Source organism: Malaya genurostris, chromosome 2, assembly GCF_030247185.1.
Source record: "Malaya genurostris strain Urasoe2022 chromosome 2, Malgen_1.1, whole genome shotgun sequence".
Lineage (NCBI taxonomy): Eukaryota > Metazoa > Arthropoda > Insecta > Diptera > Culicidae > Malaya > Malaya genurostris.
Window position 1 is genome coordinate 192203451 of NC_080571.1, and position 27229 is coordinate 192230679.

Here is a 27229-nt window from a genome sequence, read left to right on the forward strand (position 1 = left end):
ATTTTATAGAATATGTTTTATTTGAGCAAATTATTACAAAATAACAGTCACAACCCATTAAAAAGATTCTCTAAGCAGGCAAACCGTAGTACATCAAGCGTTTTTTATAAAAATAAGTGGCAACATGATTAAACATCTATGCTCAAATCAGAAGATAAATTTTAATCAAAAAAGAAACATGGTGCGCGTGTGAAATTTCTTGAAATTTTCAAAAGCTCAATGTGTGAAACAGAAGTTTGATGATACGTCTATCTTCCACCTGGTGTTATCGTTCAGCTAAAATGAGAAATAATGAATTATTGTTTGATATTATTAATGTATGAAACGAAATTACAATATATTTAGTGTTTTCTGGACATAACCGCAAAACCCATTCCTGCATGTTTTCGCAGATAACACTAAAAGTCGACATTGAATTGGTGGGATAATGAGCATAATCAATGAATTTTTTTTTGTGGATGTTGTCTATATCTTTGATTGTGAGCTGTAAGTATAACCTACTTTTTTAAACACGTTGGAAGGATAATAAAGTTGGAAGTTCGTCTACGATTAATTACTGTGCTGGTGTATACGGTAATAATACACTTGAAAGTTACTTTAATCGGCATTTTTTGATGAGCCATAAATTAAAACTTCAATAAGTGAACACTACAGCCAGCGCAGTTGGCATTATGATTTTGAAAAGTGCAACATAATAGTGACAGTGAGATCGACAGAATCAATGAGGATAATACTGTAGAACTAATAAGTATTGATTGTTTACTGAATGTACAACACAGCTGGTTTACAGGAACAGTTCACCCTACCGTCTCAAATAGGTTTGTAATACTCTCTCATTTTTATTTATATTATTTTATATCTGGTTTGAAATCTTGGTTGCTGATTACACAAATCGTTAAACTATATTGACAGCTTGAACATCGATTATTTTCCAATTGTGTTAGTTAATTTGATCTTGGTGATATATTTGTAATCGATAACCTTTTTGTTTGACTTATTTATGGCCTGAATCTGTAACAGGTCAAAGAAAAATGACTGTAATACTACACAAAGTTGGAGTAAAGTAAAGCTGATCGAAACTTTATCGACGAACCCAGCCAAATCTAACTAAGGTACTTGGATTTGGATAGACCAGGAAAACTAGGTTACATCGGTTACATATTTTGAACTATTAGGGGGTTTAATCACGCATATAATTGGTTAGTGCGATATTATTTTCTTTCGCGTTTCGTTTTCGTATTTTTTTTAGATGTGTTGAAGTTCTTGAACGCCATCTACATACCCAAGATTATAATATTTTTTTTCTTAATTCGCGATTCTCGTCTTCTTAGAATCATAATGAATGCTAAATCGTTTTTGAAAATGAAAAATGAAGCTCCACTAATCGCTCAAACCCCGGTATTCTCGGCATTTAAGAGCTAAGGCACTGTGCCTTATTTAATATATCTTTGAAAAAAAAAAACACTCAAAGCACAACCATTGATAATGAATTCTGCTCACTTTTATTTTTCAACAGAAATTTTCATCAAAGCTTTCAGTCGCATCACTCGCCCGGCAGCAATTCTATTTGAAGGAAAATGATCTTGCAATTGAAGATAGTTTTCTTCAACTTTCTTTGATATGTCGGAAATATCAAATCACTAAAATAATTGTGATACTGATACTGAAGACGTACTTGAGTACTGATTATTCCATACTATTCGCGATTTTATTCTCACACATTAGCATACACCAAAGTATAAACGATGCTTAAGAGATTCACATGGGTTTGTCTAAATGGACTTATTCGGTTCATAGCAAAAAAATTCTATTCGATGTATAATCTGCTTGTTAGTGAAGTTTTTTAGTTCACGAATTTAAAAGTCTGATTACCAGTTGGATGGCAAACTTCACATAATTTGCAATTTATTAGAACATTCTATTCATGAACAACATAAATTTGAACCAAGTCTGTTTTATTCTATTTAAATACAATAACTCGAAAACAATCCAACAAAATGTCAATTTTTATAATAAATTATACATGATGGCAAGTTGTTTAGTTGAGTTTACGTTTCGTCTTCGACTCATCAGTGCGTCAGCAGATTATGTTGAACTGCTGACGCAAACCCCCGGATCAACATAATCCGCTGAGCAGACGTAAAGTTAATGCTATTTGCAAGACACTTGTTGTGTACACAAGAAGTGTAACGTCTAAACTGACGTCTCGAACGAAACAAGTTTCGGCTTGCTGGCCGTACAGATTGTGGTAATTTGAAGGGGAAAAAGATTGCCTTTACCCCCAAATTTATGCTAGGTGCACATAACCATTTTTACTTAAGTTTACGTTTCGTCTTCGACTCATCAGTGCGTCAGCAGATTATGTTGAACTGCTGACGCAAACCCCCGGATCAACATAATCCGCTGAGCAGACGTTAAGTTAATGCTATATGCAAGACACTTTTTTGGAAACACAAAAAGTGTAACGTCTAATACATATGTATAAACATATGCATATAGACGTACATATATATGGCGCGTAAATTGAGACCTTGGTGTAAGCACGATTTTCTGTCAAAAGACACTTCGTACTTTGTTCGATCAAAAGGTTTTTAAGAGTCCAAAGTACACCAAGATCCAGAGTACACCAAAGATCTCGCTTTATATATGTATATATGTATTCATATATGCACGTATATATGTGTATATATTTATACATTAAATGATTAGTGCAATGAATGTGTTTATACATATGTATAAACATATGCATATAGACGTACATATATATGGCGCGTAAATTGAGACCTTGGTGTAAGCACGATTTCCTGTCAAAAGACACTTCTGAATTTCTCAACTAGCGGCCCTTACACGAGAATTATTTTTGTCATTTTTTATGACTAAGTAATGATGTATTTCAAATTTACATAGAAAACTCAACATTACTGCACCATACACGTTCATTAAAATGAACGGCCGCTACTGGTATCATTACTGGCGGTCACCAGTGAGCCCAAATACACGAACTCGTCAACCCCCACACCTTCCAAAACAATATTAAACAATTTTCAGATTTTGGTGCGATGGCGCGGATTTTGCGCGAATTTGAAGAAACATTATTACACATTTGTGAAAAACTTCGGGAATATTTTAATAGTTCTAAAAATAGATTTGTGTTATTTAGTTGAGTACTTTTTCCCACAATTTATTCATCTACACCAGAACCTGAATATTGGCTCTGAATTCAGTTGCCAAATACCGTGTTTGGACTCCAGATCAATAATTAAGTTGGTGAAATTAGCTCTAGAATTCACAACAGCAGGCTCAACGATAATTCCGAACCTGAACTACAGTTCCAAAATCTAGTTCCAGAACCCAAGATCCAAATTCATTTTCAACATGCAGATTCTGAGTTCTGGAAATGAATTCTAACACTGAATTTAGGAATTAACTGAATTAGGAATCAACTTCTGGTTCAGAAGGCAGTTCAAAAATTCTGGTATGGAGTTCAGATCAAAAATTTTGTTTAAGAATCCAGATCTAAAATTCATATCTTGAATTTTGTTGCAAAATTGTTGCACAATCAGAATTCGGGATACGTATTCCGAACTTAATATAAGGTACCAAATTCAGTTCCAAAATTACCTGTTAGAGGATACTTACCTAGACGTCCAGTCCCGTCTAACGCACAAGAAGAAATCGGTTTTCAACCATGGTTTAGCCTTTGTACTTGTTGGCTTGCGCCAACGTTTGATGAAAGCAAGTACTCAACTGATACCTACTGGAATACTTGCATCTCTTGGAGCACCACAGGGAGGACGGCGAACGATTTGTTTAATAACTTTCAGTAAGGTGCATCTGAATATCGAAGAACTCTTTGTAGGGGATGCAACGACTGTACTGACGCATTAAAACAATACCGATCGGAGAAAGGTCACTGGAAGAAATCGAAAGCAAGCGGAAGACAAAACCACTCTGGCCGAGAGCGTTTCCACCGGCAGTCACTTGTGTCCTGGCTGTAGACCGTTCGAAAGCACCAGAAGAATTGTTCGGATGAACTTGTTCACTTGCTTTTGCTTTTAATGTTTTCTATTCGAAGGTTGAAATCTATTGAAAATGTGTATTTATAGCTGAATCGGTTGTATTGTCTGATGTATCCTGGCTTCCCATTGGCTGCAGTGGGAGAATGAGCGGGAGTGATGGTATTGCTATTTGTTGCTTTGCGTAGTTGACGGGCGAGAGACGCGGCATTTCCCTCCACGGAATGGATCATTCTCGAACGTTCCTTATTGATGTGTTGGTGTGTGAGTGAATTGAATGAAAGGTTGACGCTTCGCTGTTACGAATGAAAGGTTGACGCTTCGCTTGCTGCGAATGGAAGGTTAACGCTTCGCTGTTGCGAACATACTCCCCGGGCGGAATGTGATGTGTATCATAATCTGTTTTGAGAAACTTATTTGGAATAATTAGTAAGATTGTTTTCTATAGGTAAAAGATATAACTTAGTTATTGGGCGGCGAAAAGTTATGTTCCCAACCCTTAAGTTAACTTGGCGAACTATATTATTCTCTCCAGGATACGCTTTTATGATTCGTCCTAGTTTCCAACTCTGCGGAGGTAAATTTTTATCTTCTACTAAAACTATCATGTCTGGCTGAACATTGGACATTCGAATACTATTTTCGTTTCTTGGTTGAAGACTTGACAAGTAGTCGCGGGTCCAGGTTTTCCAGAAATGCTCTCGCATTTGCCGAAGGAGCTTCCATCGAGATAAACGATTAGGTTTCATTCCTTCATATGACGGTTCAGGGATTGCCGTAAGAGGACGACCAATTAGGTAATGAGAAGGAGTTATTACTTCGATATCTGTAAGATCTTCGGAAAGAGCAAACAAGGGGCGAGAATTGGCTTCCACTTGTGAAAGCAAATGAGATAAGTCTTCAAAAGTTAACGAAATCTGTTTCAAGATACGCTTAAGATGTAACTTCGTACTTTTCACCGCAGCTTCCCATAATCCGCCGAATTCAGGGGCGTCAGGAGGAATAAATGACCAGTATATTTTCTTTTCGTTACAAAATGATTCGATTTTATGGATAGTTACATTGTCTCTGAATAATCGACATAGCTCGTGTAGTTCGGCTTTAGTTCCATGGAAGTTTGTGGCATTATCAGAATGTAATTCACGTTCAAAATCAGTAGTATTCTCGAGAAGAGCTTCATTATTAGCACACGATGTATGAATTGGGAATCCACCCTTACTAAGCAAGGAACGAAATTGTCGTTGACATTCTACCGTTTGTGAAATTGTGTCAGCACCGGTCAAAACATCGTCTACATAACAATCATCTTTCAAAAACATTAAGAAAGACGTTGACTTGGTTGAAGCGTTCAAAACTAGTCTAAGGTTTGTACTTGAACTATTGGGACGACTTACGTCGTGATGAAGTATATAATATTTAAGTTTTCCAGGCAAATCTTTTCTTTCATCTACTTCTTGACAATGTCCCAAAGATTCGTATTCTTGAATGAATTGAGAGTACTCATTTGGCAACTCGGGATTGCGCAAAAATCGTTTTTCGAAATAGAAAACTCTATGTGCTCGATTGTCGTCCAATTGTGATACATTATCGCGGAAAAGTACAATAAAGCGACCGGATTCATTTTGCTTATGAGTCTTGAGAAATATTTCCTCACATTTCTCCTCTCCTTCGTTATCAGATGGTTTCTCTACCAGTTCTTAAATTTCCCAAAAGCGCCGAATCATTTCATTCACGGATTCAGTTGATACAGAATAAACGCCTTGAGTATTATCGACAACATCTGATTTCTCACAAACTTCACCGGAAACAACCCATCCCAACTCTGTTTCACGAATCTCGGGTAAACCAATTGGCGCAGATAAGCACCCCGGCCTCAATAAGGAAAAGAAATGTTTAATGCCAATTAATAAATCTATTTCTGATGGTACGTGGAATTGTGGGTCAGCTAGGTGTATGTCTTGTGGAATATTCCATTTTAAGATATTAATCGGTTTACTAGGTAGTGGATTAGTGATACTTGGAACTATTAGACATGTTATAGAAGTTTTGTATTCATTATACTGGGAATGTAGTTCAATTGTCACAAGACCTTTCGTTTTGGTTCTAGAATTACTAACACCCGCAATTTCAACACTCACTGGAACAGCTTCAATCCCTAGTTTGTGAAACATTTTACTTGATATAAGGTTTGTTTGCGCTCCGCAATCTAAGAAAGCGCGACAGGGAATAGGTTGACCATGCTAGTCAATTAGATTCACGATAGCTGTTAGTAATATTACGTTCGGAAATTGTTTTCCACTTAACCAGGTTGACGATGAGACAGACATTGATGGAACCTTATTTATTTGCTCGCTGGATTGATCGAGGGGAATAGAGTTATCATAATATGTTGAATCTGTGTTAGAACTCTGAGGTGTGGAGGAATCTTCGGGTATATTATGGTATTCATGAAGAAGGGTATGGTGTCGTTTTTGGCATTTGGTACAGCAGTTCTTCGACGCACAGTTAGCAAAACGATGCCCACGGCGGAGGCAGTTATAGCACAATTGCAATTCTCTTACCTTCGTGAGCCGTTGAGTAATCGAGCTTTTACGAAAATCAGGACACTTAAAATTTGGATGGTTATTTCCACAGATCTGGCAAAGGTAATTATGATCTTCATATATAGTAGTATAAATCTTCACACTAGCAGGTTTATAGGATTGAATGAACTTTGATTGAGTAACAGTACAGGGATAATCAGATTCACAACGCTCAAGAACGCGACATTGATCCACAGACTAACAGACAGGACACTCAAATTAGATTCTTCAATCATTTTAACGGTCATTTCGAATATTCCTTTATTTGGGACAGTACTCACATGTGTCATGATGGCGCCACGTTACCCTATCAAAAACATCCTGTCTGTCATCTAGACTGTGTTTATTTTTTTCATTTACCAACAGAGTTGCCATTCATACAGAATTACCTGTAATGTATTGATTTGTATACGTCCATGCGAATTTCATGCAGGATACAGATTTAATACATATTGCCAAAACTATATACATAATTGTGTCTACTTCTCATCCTCCAACGCAATACAAAATCGAACCCGTTTTGTTACAATATTTACTTGCTTCTGGTCTGCCGCCACTTAATTTCGGTTACCTTCCAACATCGCGAAAAAGTTAAATATATTATCAACGTAATCCAATAATTTATTGTGACGATCCGTTTTCAAATATTTTGATGAAATCAGGCATCCCTGCAAGCAGCTGATCGGTGTTGACAAACGAGGGGAAACCAACTAGTAAAAAAACTTGTACATAACACAAGGGGTGTACAGGTAGTAAATAGTTCGCGCAGTACAAAATAGGTGGAACTAGTGCATCACGAAAAATTATTTTTATAAGAATTTACTCATACTGTCATGTCTGTTAGTCTGTGATTGATCCTTGAGGAATTGTAAAGTATCATCTAGATTTGGAAGCTCCCCATGTTGCAGTGTTCTCTCCCATTGTTTGTGTGTAACGGGATCAAGGCATGAGGTTAATAATTTGACTATTATCAAAGCACTAGAGCCGTCAACAGCTTGCTTCAGAAATTTCAAGCCTTCTATATGGCGATTACATGTTTCAATAAGCGCGCGTAATTCAGAATAGGATTCTTTATTCATTTTTCTCATACTAAGAAGGCCAGTAATGTGTGTGTCTACTATAACGCGTTTGTTCTTAAAACGCTCAACCAATGTTTGCCAGGCGTGGTCATAATTATTATCTACCAGAGTCTGTGAATCAATAATTCCGGCAGCTGCACCGATCAGAGCTTTATCAAGATAATGCAATTTAATCGCATCGGAATCAGAACAACGACCTATGATGTCGGTGAACATCGCTTTAAAACGAGGCCAATTTTCATAACTGCCATCAAATGTGGGAATTGGGGCTTTAAGAGGTTGTTGTTGCACAATTACTTGTGTAGGAACAGTAGAACTATTGGGCACAATAGGTGCAACTGCGCTGGATGAGGGTGTAATACAAAGTGATTCAATCAGACATTTAACACGCACCATGGCATCTGTATGGATGGTTTCAAATTCAGACATTTTTTCATCCTGGTCTTCAATTTTCGGGGTAGGGACTAATACGAGTATTTCTTTATGCAGTGTGTTGAATTCACTGTAATATGCGTCGAGCTTCTTAGAGAATACTCTCAACATAGGGAGACTCACCTGAGAAATATCATTTTCTGCTTTTTCTACATGCTTGAGGATTGCGGTGACTTTGGCCTTCACTTGACCACGTTGGTGTATGAGCGGCTTTACGTCGTCCATTCTGGTTGGTTTGCTTCTCTCTGGAGTGTATGCCAGCGGCATCGGGAAATCAGATTCAATGAACAGCTCTCAATTGAAACTAGGAGTTGATTAGCAATAAGAATTGGTTTGGCACTTGTTTTTCACACTTTTTGCATTGTCACTAAAGTTTCTCTTTAAACTATTCTTGAAAAGTTCACTATTTGTTCATTTTCAATCACTTTCGAAAGATAGTTTCATCATTCAATTTATATGGATTCGCACATTATCACACACTGCTGGTATCCGGTTCGAAGGACCATTATGTTGGCTTGCGCCAACGTTTGATGAAAGCAAGTACTCAACTGATACCTACTGGAATACTTGCATCTCTTGGAGCACCACAGGGAGGACGGCGAACGATTTGTTTAATAACTTTCAGTAAGGTGCATCTGAATATCGAAGAACTCTTTGTAGGGGATGCAACGACTGTACTGACGCATTAAAACAATACCGATCGGAGAAAGGTCACTGGAAGAAATCGAAAGCAAGCGGAAGACAAAACCACTCTGGCCGAGAGCGTTTCCACCGGCAGTCACTTGTGTCCTGGGTGTAGACCGTTCGAAAGCACCAGAAGAATTGTTCGGATGAATGATTAGTTCACTTGCTTTTGCTTTTAATGTTTTCTATTCGAAGGTTGAAATCTATTGAAAATGTGTATTTATAGCTGAATCGGTTGTATTGTCTGATGTATCCTGGCTTCCCATTGGCTGCAGTGGGAGAATGAGCGGGAGTGATGGTATTGCTATTTGTTGCTTTGCGTAGTTGACGGGCGAGAGACGCGGCATTTCCCTCCACGGAATGGATCATTCTCGAACGTTCCTTATTGATGTGTTGGTGTGTGAGTGAATTGAATGAAAGGTTGACGCTTCGCTGTTACGAATGAAAGGTTGACGCTTCGCTTGCTGCGAATGGAAGGTAAACGCTTCGCTGTTGCGAACAGTACTTGTAAAGTTTAAAATCGTAATTGATATGTGCCTAGCGCGATGAATTTTTCTCATTGTTTCCAAAAGTTTGAGAAAACTAAAATTTTGGGTTTTCATGGTTATCTCACACTGTTGAAAATTGAATCGTAAATTTTCTGACCATATTTCTGATGGCATGGAGAAAGAATTATGTTGTTGCGTTTTGTACAACTCGAGATGTTCACGGGGGGAGTGTTTAACCCCTAACCCAGGACAGGCGGGTATAAATATAGAATATAGTAATTTAGTTAAAAGATGTGAAAGATTAAGAAGCTCAATTATGAATATTATAGATAAAAGTATAATACCATAGAATGTCTCTACCAAATTTTATTTATTCCAGTTGCCAAAATATTAGAGGGGCATGACCCCTCCATGAAAAACTTTAGAAAGAGGGGACCAAAAAAATCATTAAAATTTTGGGAGAAAAAGTAAAAGTTCTTGAATTTGAGAATAGGTTTACAAAACACTTGCAAAATTGTTTACAAAGTTTCAAGATAACATCGGTAAAATTTTTAATATCATTGAAAATTCGTATGAACCTTCATGTTTTCGAGTTAGCTAATGATTGCCTTAATTTCAACAAAAATTGTTTCAGTAATTTAATCTTTAGATAATAATTGTGTTATGCGTATATTTGTGTGAGATATTAATTTCAATATCACTAACAGAATTGAGAAAATTGTCGGCTTTGATCGACTTATTATAGAATATGGTTAGATGTGTTCAGTGAATTTATGTTTAATTTTCCTTTGGTTCACAACTATGGATTCCATATCACAAGAATGTTGATATTGATGTCAACGAAGGAACAGTTGAAGATTGTCGATGATGGGGAATATTAATTTAGATTAAGCTTTTGGAACTGATCAATCATTTAATGATTTAAATAATCTATTTCTGTATCGATATCAGTCGAATTCCTAAACAATTTCATGGTTCAAATTATTTTCTTTATGAGATCTGTATCTTAGCCGTTTAGTTCTAAGGTTGCACAATATAGAATTAATTGAATTGAATATTACTTTTTTTGGAATCCTGAATGTTATTATTTTTTTTTGTTTTTTGTTTCAATTATAGAGGTTTTAACATTAATGTCATTCGCCTCTTCGGGCCAGAAAAACTTTCTGATCCTATGTGCGGGGTTGGGAATCGAACCCAGGCGGGCTGCGTGAAAGGCATCGACTTACCCATCACGCTATACCCGTCCCCCTGAATGTTATTGGTATATAATCTGAATCAGTCTGTTTGAGTAATCAGTTCACAACAAATGTGACATTGATCTACTAGAACCATAACGATTGTAGAAAGATTTCTCATAGAAGTTGAGCTATTACATTCGGGATTTCATCAGTAAATACACGGTGCTTTGGTAAAAGTCTCTCCAATAGAAATAGCTCCACGTCTGCTTAGCGGTTTATGTTGAATTGCCGAGTGGCGTGGCATTCAACATGAACTACTATGCACTGATGAGCTAAAGACAAAATGAAGTACAAACCCATGACTTGTAATCAAAATCCCTAGATCACCAAAAAAGGCAATACCCGTAAAATATTTCAATCCTCAACTAGTGGATCTATTATAAGAACAATTGCAGAAATTAAAAGTAGAAAAAGTGGCAAAAGCAGAATCGTTTTTTTTTTCAATTTGATCGAAACCTGGCACACGTTTCCTAAATGTCAAATCATTGGTTTTGCACGGATGAAGAGACCAATTCAACTCAAGACTGATTTTTTAAAAGGGCGTATGTTTTTTGCATGCACTTTCTTCCAATTGTGATAACTCGGAAACTGCCAATTATACAAAAAATTTATCCAAAAAGAAGTTGTAAGAAATCGAAGCACTCAGTTGTAAGCACTCTTGAAAAATATACAGTGTAAAAAGAAACAGTTGAATACTTTTTCAAAAATTAGAAACCCAACCGAAAAATAAAAAAAATTGAAAAACGTCTTTAATATTTTTCGAATAATTAACTGAAGCCTACATCTTGCTGCAAATTTGATTTACGTGAATTGAAAAATGACAAAGTTACAGCTAAACAATTTACCAACATTTGCAAAACTTGAAGTTTTATTTAAAAAAGTAATCATTTAGACACCAGAATATAAGATTTTCCGGACATCAGAATAAATTTGCTCATAACAAACTCTCTCCTAGGAGCAGTCGTTCTCGAGATATTTAGAGATGAAAAACAAAAAACTCGGTTATCGAAGATATGAAAAACAAAAAACTCGTAGTCGAAGAATTGAGAGTTTGAAGCGTAAGGCTGATTTGAATACCACATTAACCTCCGCCTGACTGATGGATTCAGCCCGACATTTTTCAAACTACTTATGATCAGGAAAAATCGTTGATTATTTTCGATAAACGTGATCACACTTATTTTTTTTTTACTCCTGGACAAGGGTGGGAAAAACTCGCTCATGAGGCTCGATTTTTTCTATTCATCAGCTCACCTCATGATTTACGATGCAATCCGTAAAAAGATGGTAAAGATGAAACTCATCGCTGATTTAAACAGACACACTCATCTATACAGAGCACCACTGACATCAAATTATGATAGTATTAGGTTTTGTACGATGACGACACAAATGAACTGCCGATGAATCAAGTTCATCTTTGACAGTTGCCGTGTACTTGTTTTGTTTTGCGACTGCAAGTTAAACATTGAAAAAATGACGAAAAAGTGCCTGTTAAAAACGTATTCCAGAGTGAAAATAACTAAAAAGATTGCCCTGTATGTGCATCAAGGAGCGATATATGTATGAATCTGTTGAGTGTGAGGTAGAGATGGTCGGGTATCGGGTATTTTACCCGAAACCCGACCCGTACCCGTACCCGACGGGTTTTTGGTCGGGTTCGGGTAAAAATTTTTATTTTCAAACGGGTACGGGTCGGGTACGGGTAAAAAAAATTTACTGCTTACTCGGGTACGGGTCGGGTCGGGTAAAATAATTTACTGCTTACTCGGGTACGGGTCGGGTACGGGTAAATTTTTTTTTCTGATCGATTACCCGACCATTTGTACTTCACATAAATATGTTTACACGTTGACGAGAATTTTTTATTGCAAAACAGTTGTTCCGAAAAATAAACAATTTGATCCAAGGGGTTTTGACATTCGCGCCTAGGACCAGACCTGAAAACTGGCATCATTTAAAAAAAACGATCAATCATAGTTACGTGAAAAGTTAAGTGAATATTTTACACCCTACTTTTTTATAACATATTTAATAAGACACACTGCCTTAGCTCTAAGATGTTGCGGTCAGACCCTACTTTTCACATAGGTTTAATGGACTGCCATTTTAAAGCTGTTTAATGCACAATCCAGTTAAAATTATTTGATTAATATATAAAATGTAGTGTAGTACTCATATCACATTCAGATACCAGAAAACTGTTATTTTAAATATTGGTTGGAGATTTTCAAAATTGACATATAAATCATTATTATTCTAACCATAAAAACATGAACATTTATTTCAGAAAATCTGCATAGAAGTTCTTCTTATTCTTCATTTCTGGGTGGTGTCACCTCACTTGAAATGACACCGATTGATGGCACAGCAAGTTGAACTATATTGCCAGTTCGATGTCAACATTTCATAAGGGCACATAAACCAATGAGAGTTTCTCTTTGTTTACTTTCTCTTTTGTGAATATCTCCTTAAATTTCACGTGTACCTACAAAGTATTCGTGTAGAATTAAAGACAATATCCCCATGTTTCCAACATTACCAAATATGTAACGAACGTTTGTATAATAACGCAGATATAGTCGAAAAAGAAAGTAAACAAAGAAAATCTGTCAATTGTAAATTAACTCGACGTCAACATTTCAAAAGGGCCTAATTTTGAAATGTTGACGTCGATGTATTTTACGTTCCTTTTCACTGAAAATCTCGATGCGTGACAGTCGCAAAAGTACGAGTGAAAATCTTTTCACGCGAAATGCTCAAATTTTAACCGTGTTCACTTGTTGAGGGTTCCAAGGGAGGTGGAAAAGAAGTTTAATGGCTGTAAAAACCACCAGCTCCCGTTAACATCGTTGGTGTGGGTTTGTGAGGCTTACAAAACGGGCATATTTGACAGATTAATTTAAATCAAAATCATAATTCATTTCGCTTTGTAGTAAAAAAAATGTAACCAAAAAAAATTTCTCACAAATGTTCAAACTACAGGGTGATTTTTTAAGAGCTTGAGAACTTTTTTAAACAATAAAACGCATAAAATTTGCAAAATCTCATCGGTTCTTTATTTTAAACGTTAGATTGGTACATGACATTTACTTTTTGAAGATAATTTCATTTAAATGTTGACCGCGGCTGCGTCTTAGGTGGTCCATTCGGAAAGTCCAATTTTGGGCAACTTTTTCGAGCATTTCGGCCGGAATAGCCCGAATTTCTTCGGAAATGTTGTCTTCCAAAGCTGGAATAGTTACTGGCTTATTTCTGTAGACTTTAGACTTGACGTAGCCCCACAAAAAATAGTCTAAAGGCGTCAAATCGCATGATCTTGGTGGCCAACTTACCGGTCCATTTCTTGAGATGAATTGTTCTCCGAAGTTTTCCCTCAAAATGGCCATAGAATCGCGAGCTGTGTGGCATGTAGCGCCATCTTGTTGAAACCACATGTCAACCAAGTTCAGTTCTTCCATTTTTGGCAACAAAAAGTTTGTTAGCATCGAACGATAGCGATCGCCATTCACTGTAACGTTGCGTCCAACAGCATCTTTGAAAAAATACGGTCCAATGATTCCACCAGCGTACAAACCACACCAAACAGTGCATTTTTCGGGATGCATGGGCAGTTCTTGAACGGCTTCTGGTTGCTCTTCACTCCAAATGCGGCAATTTTGCTTATTTACGTAGCCATTCAACCAGAAATGAGCCTCATCGCTGAACAAAATTTGTCGATAAAAAAGCGGATTTTCCGAATGGACCACCTAAGACGCAGCCGCGGTCAACATTTAAATGAAATTATCTTCAAAAAGTAAATGTCATGTACCAATCTAACGTTTAAAATAAAGAACCGATGAGATTTTGCAAATTTTATGCGTTTTATTGTTTAAAAAAGTTCTCAAGCTCTTAAAAAATCACCCTGTACTTACACTTGAAGGACTCACAGTTCACCATTTTCAAAATTGAATTTTTCACACCGGGAATACACGTACATTATTTAATGTTTGGTCAATTCACGTAAACGAATCGATGATACTCTATTCATTTTAGGGGATGTTCGTGATTTTTCAAGTGATTCTAATGTGATTTTTATTTGTGTGTCAAGATAATCAAAAGTCGCACTGTTTCGTAAAAACCATACCTACCCAAAATTGAATACAACGGGTATTACGACATTTTGGATAAATATGCTTCTCGAAAAACTTGAGTAGATATTACTCTCTTTTGTTGACATTTGTAATTGAGTATAAAGTACCAAAGACATTGGAAATCTATTCATGCTTCACAGTGTATTTATATGTTTAAATGTAAACAAGCATTTTAATGTATTTTACTTACAAACTAGAGCCTGATACGGCTCGCTATCTAAAACACTTTATTTTTTCCACCCTAAATTTCGGTAAATTTTTTTACTACTCATTCGGGTCGGGTACGGGTACAGGTAATTTTTAATCGGGTACGGGTAAAATTTTTTATTTTTTATCGGGTACGGGTCGGGTACGGGTAATTTTTTTTTATTATTGATCGGGTACGGGTCGGGTACGGGTAATATTTTAAATTTTTAATCGGGTACGGGTCGGGTACGGGTAATTTTTTTTGCTGATCACTCGGGTACGGGTCGGGTTCGGGTATAAGAATTTCTATACCCGACCATCTCTAGTGTGAGGCGACTTGCAATTTTTACATTTGAACGAAGAACTTCTGATGAACTTTTAAACTGTAAACAAGTACACGTCGACTGTCAAAAAAAGTTCATTCTGTTCATTTTTGTGAGGTTATGTCATGTTCGTGCAAAACCTAATTGATGGTTCTCAGTTTTGATTTCATAGCATCTAACTCTCATTCCTAGTTTTAAAAAGTGAGTACTAAGTTTGGCATCACTGTACCGAGCTACACCGGTGAGTGTATGTGTATGGCCGCTCATGGCTACTCTGGTGGATGGGGAATATAAGCGAGACATAAGTGTCTCGAGTGTCATAAGAATAAGAATCTAATTCAATATGTTGATGTACAAACACATCAAATCACAACTTACAAATCGTCTCTCAGTGGGTTCTAATATTTGATGTGCACTCAGCGCTCATTTGCTGATTGTTTGACACTACGATGTTGAGACGATGTTTTCACTACACAAATGGTTACCCAGTTACTCAATTCGCTCAGTGATGCTTCTGAAACCGATTTGCAGGTGAGCTAAACTCAGTGATGATGAAGTACGGAGTTGATTATTGTCAGCCCTGCTCTTGGATGCTGTCCAAAGTTACTTTAGAAACAACAAACAGGTAAAAATCCATCCGTTTGAAATGTTTTATAGAGAGTTGGAGGAACTTAATCATTTATTATAATGTATCAAAAGAGCTAAGCTATTGCAGTTCAACAAAATATTTCACACTTTTTTTTAAATACAGAACTCAAATACAGTCAACTGAAATTGTCTCATAGTACAAGAACCAGATAAATTTTGCAAGTCTTTGTAAATACAAATGTATGGTATAGTACCATGTGATAATGGCAATTCAAAGCAAATGGCATGGCTCGAAAGCTTGATGAACCTCCCGATGAGGGAAGTGAAAGGAATTTATAGCTAAAGATAACGCGCGCCAATAAGATTTTCAAAACCATGGAAAATTGTCAGTTTTGTATGTTTAGAGAATGCTCCTTTAACATTCCTTATCACCAGAGTTGGGAATAATACCGGCATTTCGTTACGGCATGCTTTACGTAATTTCAACATTCTCGTTCGATGCACCCCGTGTTCTATTGCGCAACCGGTTGTTTGATTCGCAATAAAATGAATACTAGAGAGTAATCACATGGATATTGTTAATTTGACAGCATTCACTACGCAATAGCAATACGCAATGCAAAATTAATAAAACAAAATATTTCGCACCACATAGTGATTAGAGCGAAAAAAGACTTTGTTTTACTTCGCGCTGGTTGATGCCAATGATGATGTTAATGCACTATTTTGATTCAACCCAATAAAATGCTTTGTGGCATGAATTTATTTTATAGAATTAGTGTAGGATTTCAAACATAGAGTAGGCGCTGCGTTTGAGTTACCTTAGCAAAACGTGCACTCCTGTTTTTTTTCGGTCAGGCACGTCTCAAAATCAGAAACAGACACAAAAATAAAAGTTTGATACGAAACGAACAGTGTCAAAACGAAAAAATGGAAGTCTAATCCGGGGCAAAATAAACGACCATAATTAAAAAACACTAAATTGTACAGGAGCTTACCATAGTTGGACAAGATTCTGCAAATGAGAAAGTTAACCTGTCACTGGATCCCGTACATACAAACTTTGGACTAAAAAGGCGAACGCAAGTGCATTTCGAGTACATGTTTGGCTGGATTATTATACGCCAAAGAACAAAATGATTACCCGATAATGGACTGAAGTCGTGCTTCGAAGCGGCACAAGTGCCACAAGTTTATCTGAGGGCCTCTCCCGAAACGAAATCCTGGCTACGGACCTGACTTCTGTGTGCGATATTCAAGCTAAATAGGGTAAATAAATCAGCTGCATAACATACGTTGTGGTCGAACATGATTTTCTTATCGTTATAATTATTACTTATTAAAGCCTATATGTTGATATTATTTGCTGTTTTCATTCATGATATTCAGTAGTATTGCCAAATTCTCGTGGTTTGACAATATTACTGTCACGCGAAAAGCGACCCAGAAATTCGTATCTGTACCGCTCTTCTGGAATCGGTTTTATTTTGTTTATCCCGTGCACGATATCAAACTCCGCAAATTGTGATCATCGTTCGTGAATGCTATGTTGTGCTTTCTTCATCCCTACTATTGTACGTACCGATGTAGTTTGTAACCCCTGCTTACCATCATTATATTCTCGAAAGTTAAAAAATTGATAATTGTCAACGCTTCGCGCATTCAAGCTCATACAGATTGACTAAAATTATCAATGGAAACGTTTAAATGTTTGAAAGCATCATCTTTCAATACTCATATTATGCCAAATTTATGGATTTCACTCATTTACCCGACCCTCTGATTACAGTTAATCTGATCTTGATTTGACATGATCATGATTTTTACTTGCGATCTGTTAAAATCGCTTGGGATGAAATCGGTAGTGATTTTTGTTATATACGTGATCTCAGATCACCAATAATTTTCGCTTTTGGTGATTTTTCCAACATTAAATATATTGAAATTCAAATCAATTATAATCAAATTAACTCCAATAATCAAATACTATGTTCTGATATATTGAATAAGATTGAAAGTCACGCTTGTCGAAATATATTCTCAAAGAATATTGCACAGCATTCGAAAACTAACCAACGCATGGGTGCTCTTCGGTGCCTCCGCGAAATTTAAAACACTCGGCTTCGGTGTTTGACGAAACTGGAAACATGCAACCCCGGTGTAGTCCGAAGCTTGAAACACCAGCGCCGAAAATAAAACACTGCCACCAGCACTGTGACTTCGGTCATTTATACACGCGGTTGCAGTAGTTATATGAAGCACGCGGTGCAGTTCAGTGTTTGAACATGCCTGGTAGCGATGTTCATATGCTTTACGCAAGGCCCTTTCACAGCGTTCTCGGTCTTTAATCGTTCCATTAATGTACCTTAATTCTTGCATTGAGGTAGTCCTCCAAAAGTATACTATGACGATCCTAGCTAACCGGCATCATGATCTTTCCGGTTGAGCCTTTCTTCCATGTACTAGCGCCACTTTGAAGCACAACTTCAGTTCATTGTCGAGTAATCCTTTTTTTCTCTGGCCTATAATCCACCCAAACATGTAGGGATGACCGGGGCTAGCTGGCCGAAGGAGCAGGTTTATTCTTTTTTCTGCAATTTTGAGTAAATTTATATTTTTGTACAGTAATATGCGTAACGCGAATCAATTATCATCCTAACTCCAAAAACATTGTACCGCTGGAAAGGGCATTCAAAACCATAAAAGATGGTATGATGGATTCCAGTTTTCTCTTATTTCGATTAGTGTAAATCGAGATTGTTCTCGTAGACATCCATTGGGGTAGATTGGCCGAGTTTTGTGCGGGGTTGGTTGGCCGAGTTGTAAATTTAGTGTATTCGTGAAATGCAAACTTTTTAGTGTTGCATTCATAGTTAATAAATATGCATGTACATACTACTATTCGCTCGGTATTATTATTATCTCATACATATTACTTACTACGAGTTACTATAGTTTTCTATACGATTCTCTCCTCTCATGATTCCAATTGATCTAAGTTGTTTCCACTAATAAACGTTTTCCATTGTTGGATTTGATGTGTAACACATATTTCATCATACTCGGCCAACCTACCCCGGCCCAGGGGTTAGCTGGCTGTTTTTTCCGCATTTGATTGTTAATAACTTTTTCCCTCGTTTTGCTACAGTGATAAAAAAATTCACAGATGTGCTCTAAAGATATATCTTGAAGACAAAGTTTATCAAATAGTCTAACCAGAATGAGTACAGAATTTCCGAAACGAAAACTCGGCCAACTAGCCTCGGTCTCCCCTACTCGAAGTGCACTTCCGTTCGTCATTTTAATTCTAAATAAGTATGTTCGGGATCCTGCGGCAGGATAATCTGACAGTTTCGTGATGCTGACTTCCTTGAATATCAGTTAAAATGAGTTTATAATTATATAGATGTATTCCAATGTTGGTCATCAAATATTTGCAAAAATATTTCCACTTTAATTTGTGATTTGTCCGTTGATTAATAACCTTGTATATCGTCACTGCAATCAAGTACTAAAAGATAGCTAAAACGGAAAGGTAAAATTTTTGGCTTGGTTTGACAGCAGTTAGACCGACAGCTGGATTAGATGGATTGGCTTAAAACGAAAACGACATGATGTAGTCTTAAAACTGAACCAAAAATTGCTTTTTTTTGCCTTTCTCTAAAGAAAGGTATTAGAATTGCTGGAAAACCCGGCTTTCGAACGGAGCCTCGGAGACCCATAGTGTTACATACCATTCGGCTCAGTTCGACGAGATCGGAAAATGTCTGTGTGTATGTGTGTGTGCACTTTCCGAAGATATTTATACGCGCTCAAATTTCTCAGAGATGGCTGAACCGATTTTAACAAACTTATGCTCGTTTGAAAGCTACTGTTGGGCCATTGATCGAGTTAAAAGATCAAATGGTTGTGATTTTTGGTTCCGGAGATATGATTGTAAAAGTGACGTAACGACCACAAAACGCGTTATATTTTTGTGCGCTCAATTTTCACAGAGATGGCTGAACCTATTTTAACGAACTTATGCTCGTTTGAAAGCTACTGTCGAGCCATTGATGAAGTTCAAAGTTCAAATAGATCATGAAAACGCACCATAGGAGGGAGTACATGAAATTTCCGACATCGAACATTTTGTTTGATGCCAAAAATCTTAAAATTGCATCAAACGTCGAGATTTAGTGTTATCTCAAAAAAAATTTTTTTTGAAAAAATCGACTTATGGGACTTTTTTCTGAGTTCCAGAAAAATCGATTTTCTCCCCCAATGGTGATTTTTCAAGATATATGAAAATTCCACTAAATGGACTAAGAAAGGTTTTTTTTTTTATTAGAATCACTCTTCTCATACAAATAGGCAACGCAAATGTCAAGCTAGGTTGGAAAAATGATGCCGACTGTGTGACATAAACACTGAAGCATGCTTTTGTGAACTACTCGAATCAAACTGAATCAATTGGTGTCAAAATTAGTGTCCGAAATTATTAAATAAAAGTATGGAATATGTTTTCATGAGACTGTTATGAAAGAAGAGAAAGGCATTATCACACCACTAGGTGAATTAAGAAGGGTTTTTTACAAATATTTCCTCTTCAACTGTACAAATCGAACAACTGTCACTGACCACCCACGATAAAAGCAAGTACTTTATTGTTTTAATGTTTGGTTCAACAACAGTATCAAATTTAAAACCATTATTTATGTTTGTGTTGAATTTGTCCGAAGTATGGGTTACTAAGACATCACATTATAAAAAAGGAAATATGAAATAATGGAAATTATTTCTACAAATGATACTATAGTAAATCACACAGCGGCGTTTTGTTATGTATTGATAGTAATATTTGTTCATCAAAAAATGGCCAATCTCTACATATACGCTCAGCATTCATGCTGAGTGGAGAGAAATGTCAAAGTCTGTTTATAGCTCTCCTTCGGTGGATATGTCGAGTAGAAGCTTTCAAAGATATTTCTACTATGAGATGGAAGCATATTAAAATACACTTCATTGATGGACTTCAGGTTGTAATATGAATACGGCTATGGCTGTATGACAGTATGGGACAGAATTAACAAATGAAAAAATTGATATATTCGACACAAATACTGTACTTGACACACTCATTCTAAATTTATACTCATGCAGTAAATATTTTCATTGCACGATTGAATAAAATGTTTGCTGCATTTCCGCAAAAACTATGTTTTAAAACTGGGAGAGTAAAAGCTCTCAGCATAGAAATCCCACGTGAGTGCAAAGCTTTAAGGGAAGTGGCTCATGTATTCATTACATTGTTAACATGAATTACTCAGTATAAAAAAGAGTGAATGGGTGAGCAAGTGTTTTTCATGTGAAATTCGTCTAATTATTTTAATGGTTAATGTAAAGCTACTGTTGGACCATTGATCAAGTTAAAAGATCAAATGATCTTTGATGATTAAAATGATCTTGTTCACTCCTGTCCAATAGAGATTTGAATCTATAGGGGATAGTGTGGCAAGTGTGCTACACTAAGAAATATCCAACAGTGCACAGAATGAAATTCAGCAAGCATGGGGACCGTTCATAAACCACTTAGACCAAAATCTTGCATTTTTAAACCCCCCTCCCCCCTCGTAGACTTTCGTAGACTTTCCAATTCGCTTTCGCAATTCCAATCATTTTGATTTTATAAATCTGTTTATCGTTTATGTGTTTATGGTAGTACTCTGGTAGTCTACGTGGTTTTGACATCTTCTTACGTGGAAAATCCGTTTATACATCCGTACCATCGTCTACAAACTTATTATTAAATTACAAACATATAAGTTTTTTAAAACTGTTCCTTTGAGGTTAGGTTTTCTTCTCATCTTTTATGACACGCGTGTTTCACAGCAATATGACGAACACACCCAGTAATGAACCGATTGAAAATTCGAATTATGTTGCAAATAATACAATGAGTTATATTCAAATTTTAACGAATATTCAACTAAAAAGTAAACCAAAAATTCGATCTGGTGTTAAAATTAAGTTATAACAAATCGAGAATAATTGAAGAACTCTTATTTTTATGGTCTCATTTTTATATTATTATTGTTATAATAATAATAATAATAATAAGAATAATAATAATAATAATAATTATTATTATTATTATTATTATTATTATCTCCATTAATAGCAGCAAATGCATTGCTAATTCAGTTAATATTCAATATTGTTTGACAAAAAGTATTGATTGGATTAAGTTCCAAAGTAATATTTCAAGTGTCTTAAATTCAATGGAAGAACTTCCCTTGCTGGAACAATATGACTTGCTCGTTTGTTCTATTCTGGAGGGCGCAGAACAAGCCCAAACCAAACGATTTCTTGGTCCGACGACTAACAGAAGGCCTCCAAACCCTTGGTGGGACAAAAAGTGCGCAGATGCTGAACACACGAAACAAAATGCTTGCATTTTCCGGTTTCAGAATGACAGGGTTATATGCACAAAAAAAATGAAAAAATAGTCACACACGTTTCTCGGAGATTGCTGAACCGATTTTCACAAACTTAGATTCAAATGAAAGGTCTTACGGCCTCGTACAATTTTCTTGAATTTTATTTGGATCCGACTTCCGGTTCCGGAATTACAAGGAGATATGTGCAAATTTATTGAAAAATGCGCACTTAATTTTCTCGGAAATTTCTTAACTGATTTTCACAAACTAAGAAGCAAATGGAAGTTCTTACCATTATTTAAAAAGTCCCCGATAATGTGATTCAGATCCGACTTCTGGTTCTGGTATTACAGTGCGATTAGTGAAAATTTTCAGTTTCATGAGTACTTTTTCACAAGCGATGGCGAAATGAGGTGCACATTTTTATAAAACTTACTGCTAAATTCATATGGTTGGCAGACCTTGTTATTTAGAGAACCCTACTTTGGGACTACTTGTCCCCGGATTCCGCTTCCGATAGTAGTGAAGAAAATCTCCAAAAATGGAACTCACTTTGATTTCTCAGCAGCGGTTTAACCGATTTTCACGATTCATGATTCAAATTGAAGCTCTCGTTGTCTTTGAATATACTGTGCAATTTCATCCAGATCCGACTTCAGGTTCCGGAATTATAGGGCATTCAATTTGCCATTCAAAACGACGATGCAAATCTAGTACGCGACGGTACGTGCGGTTTTGCTCCGTTTGCAGCGTGCTTTGTTCAATTTCATATAGCGTGCAGGGTTGCCACATTTAAATTTATATGTTCTGGTGAAAAAAATGTAAATTTCTAAAGCTTTTATTTAATTTGTGTTATTACAAAATCATGATAACGATGCTTTTCTATAAAAGTACACTTATTGCCGTCCTCATATCGAAAGTTTATGCAATCACTTGAAAACTAGTGAAAATTGGCCCAGAGGGCTAAATGTACTATATCATTCGACACATGTCATCAAGCTGAGCAATGTATGTTTCTGTGCGTGTATGTGTGTGAGTATGTGTCAAATAATCACACTCAGAAAATAAAAAATGTCGTTGTTCCATAGGTTGCTATTGAATTTCATGATGCTTTCATAGGGTGAAGTGTTGCACACCGCCATTTAGAGCGACGATACAAAAAAGGGTAAAATTCTTCTAGATTTGGCTTAAAAATAATTCAATTTGTAGGTTATGTAGGCTACATTAGTAACTTAAACGAACCGACTTCGCCTATACTGGTTCCAAGTTCCCAAGACACGCAATTTTCTCAGAGATGATTTGAGGCTCAAATAAAAGTTCTTATAGTCTCATAGGTTGCTGTTTAATTTCATGCGGGTCCAACTTCCGGTTCTAGAACTAATATGTGTTCTATCATTTAGTGCGATGATGCAAAATGAAGAAAAATTCTTATTAACTTGACATGACTGTTTACAAATTGAAAAGGTTATGATAGTTTATACCCAAAGAAAGTTTCTTATTTTGTTCAAGAATGAAAAAAAAAATTTCTTCCCAGAATCTTCTAGTGATATTTTTGAAAGTATAAGTAATATGAGAAAGGCATCATTACACCACTAGGTGGATTACAAAAGGTTTATATTATTAGGCATTAAAATTCCTGATGATGTTTCTGGCAACCTACATAACACCAGCAATAATCGAATTTGATGTGCAAGCTGCGCTTAAGATCATCATTGGAAAAAGCATGAAGTCTGAATAAAATGTGTTTATTTTTCGAGTAAATTGCAAGAGTTTTGGTGCTTCATTCTTTCGTGAAATGCAAGACTGATCACTTTCATCACGGCCAGATATGTTTCTTGTTTTAATCTTATTGTTACATCGAGGTTACTGGCAAAGTAACAGAGAAAAAAAAGATGGAATACATTGAGCTGGGTGGTTGGCTTGCCACCCTGTATAACGAAATGAAATTAACGAATTGAGCTGTCGTGCCAGCGATTCAAATTATCATTTGCCGTTTTTCATTGAAAAACACTGGTGGCGTGGATTGCTCTGATTTTGCACTTTCGAGCAGAAATGCAATATTCTGACGGTGTTTCATTGCCATTTCTGCTCGAAAGTGCAAAACCAGAGCAATCCAATCCACGCCACCAGTGTTTTTCAATGAAAAACGCCAATTGTGATGCGGAAATTCCGAGGACACACTTATTTCTTTAACCACAAGCAGTGCGGCTTTCGACTATTCTTTTGTAAAGACAAACCCCATAATATATATAAATTTAAATATTACCTTAAGAAAACTTGCCAAATTCTTCAGCATCTATTTTTCTATCTTGTGGCAGATTTAATATACGCTTTAGTTCACATATGACTTTTAATCAATTTAATAAGCATTCAATCCGTATGATAAGTCTAATGAATATAAAAATTGGGCTAAATTTTATTAACTTTTCGCAGACTTGTATACAATATTCTTGCCAATTTCATAAAGGCATGAACATATAAAATTTATTGAATTTTATTTAGATTATCTATTCCTATGAAGGTTATAAGCTGTCATATGTTTCTTTATGAAATATCATCTGCATACGACTCATATGATACATCCAATGGATATAACGAGTCAGGTTTCATCGGGTTTTCATATAAACTGTGTGATTTTTTCCAATTTCAATTATTTAGATTTTACGTGCATTTTTTATCAAAATTAAATGTTTCCATATAACTATTATAAATTAAAATCTACTTACGATTCATATTACACATCTAATGAACATAAATAAGATTTTCATTTCAGTGTATATTCGAACCATACTACTCAAAGCACATCTGTTAAAGGCTGTTCCTCTTTATCCTCTTTGTGACTTGAGTTCGAGAATTAATATCGTTGTGTATGTTTCACTGTGATACTGTCGTGCTGTTTATTGCATGTAGAGAGCAGAGCATCAGAGAAGCAGCTTGAACTGAGTAGCCATTTTTGTTACAACACAGTTTAACGCGTCACTTTGAGTGCTGGGTTTGGTATAATAATTGATGTTTTTTTCCCACAACCAAATTCTTCCTATTTTACTTGCTCGCATAGTGAAATTGCTCGATAATACAGTATCAAAGTGTAAATTACCAATAACTGAAGCGGATTAATAATGCTACAAGTTGGTTATAATGCTTAATATCTCACAAAAAAGGTTTGAATTTGCATCGGATAGAAGAAAGTCAGAAGAAAAGTGAAGTTGCATTTGGCCAAATAATCCCTCATCTACAAAACCAACAATACCGCTTCGGAGAGCAACTGAGCACGAGAGAGAATTGTTAAATGTATAAGTGAGGTGAATAAATTTGATGAATGTGAAATGATCAAGTATTTGTGCTTGAGTTATCCTAAATGTTTATGTAGAAACAAAAAGTGAAATATAGCGAATCCAATTTTTTTTCTGCAAAATATACAAGGGTGTTTGTGTGAAAAATGGATTGTTCATGATATTTTTCATTGATTTATAGAATGAATAGTGCATTTATCGCCCGTTACCGTTTTTGAAGTTATGAAATGAAGAAGAGAATTGTTTAATGAATGGTGGTGACAGACTGGGGTCACCCGGTGACTGCCTATTTCGATTGCAAAGTGAACGTCATAAAAGTGAAAAAACCTACAAAGAATTACAAATGTATGCAATAGAATTGAAGTGGCTGGATAAAGAGTATTTATAAAGCCAGTGGGATAAATATGAAGTTTGTTGAAAATGATCGTGATTCTTTTATACATTTTATGCGATAGTTCGGGCAGTACCAAATTAGTTCGAGAAAGCCGGTAGCTAAAAAATATTTCGAGCTGACATTATGGAATTTGATAAATATAGCAGCATAAGTATATGATGAAACAAAATATCGAGATTATTCTTCGCGTATTGTGAAACGTCGGCGAAAAATTTAGTCACAGAGTACTCCTTCGTTAAATTGGTAAGCCGACTAGTTCTCCATTTGTTACATTTGTTGTCTTTCTGTGTAGTATTTCACTTACGTCTATCGGACACGCGCATTCATGAAAATATAGTTTGATTTGAAACAATACAATATTTCAAACAATTTGTAACAATTACTTCAACTTTCGTATTTCGTCAATAGTTCGAGGATTATAATATATTTATCTTATGATATCAGGAACAGAAGAGATTTGTGTAGTTCCAATCGAGATATCGGCTTAGAGTTATTTTCTGAAATTATGTTTTTTTAGATTATCCTAATTTTCTCCATTGCATTGTTCCAATTTATCAGTAAGTATTAATTGGCTTAAAGAATGTGCTGTCGATTTGAGCACAACAATTTAAACTCTTCAGAACAATTCTCGGTTAATTTTTCAAAAGGGCGTATAAGCAAGTGACAGTTTCTCTTTGTTTACTTTCTTTTCTATTAATTACCAAGTGGTTTCCACGTTTATCACTCAACTCTTTGCATGAAATGATACTCGAAACTTTCGACTCGACCTCTATAATTGAAACAAAAAAAACTCAAATACTCATGTTCTTGGAGTTTTTATTAATTTATTGCGTAGTCAGCCATTTCCCAATCAGTTTTTCAGTTGGGCTTTGAGGAAAGTTACAGGTGAGCATAACTTCAGAAATTAGAATTAACAATCGCCAAACTTTTGAAAGCTGACTTCGAAAATTTACAAAATATAAAAACTTTCTTATCTTTAAGATCTGATCTCGATAATCAAGCTCTTGTTTTTTGACGTCGTGTTCGAATTGCGATCGTAACTAAGCTGAATTAAAGCCGTAATATATTAACGGGTGATTCGCGGACGAAACTAGATTTGACTTGCTGGCCGTACTAGCAAAAGTGTTTGGCAAATAGCCTTAACTTTACGTCTGCTGAGCAATTCATATTGAACTGCTGAGCCGTGTTAGCAGTTCATTGTCAACTGCCAACTCACTGATGAATAGAACACACGACATTTAATATAATATAACGCAACGCAAAAAAAAAACAAATGAAATTGATTTCTTCGCGTTGTTTCCCTTTAATAATATTTCACTAGGTACCATATCCTATCTAACGTCTCGGGCGAAAACGAGTAACGACCGACTATTG

General features: G+C 36.0%; 1 protein-coding gene across 4 annotated transcripts in view; it reads left to right on the forward strand.

Annotated features, from left to right (window-relative positions):
* The first annotated feature begins 497 nt into the window (after positions 1 to 497).
* LOC131432923 (mucin-2) overlaps positions 498 to 27229 on the forward strand; it is a 102466-nt gene continuing 75734 nt past the window's right edge. For 2 of the 4 annotated variants that reach the window (XR_009229994.1, XM_058599519.1), the window contains exon 1: positions 25139 to 26098. The gene's annotated coding sequence lies outside the window, so the exon portion shown is untranslated. Of the gene's footprint in view, positions 819 to 25138; positions 26099 to 27229 lie in introns of those variants that run through there. The other 2 variants (XM_058599517.1, XM_058599518.1) reach the window with 2 other exon arrangements.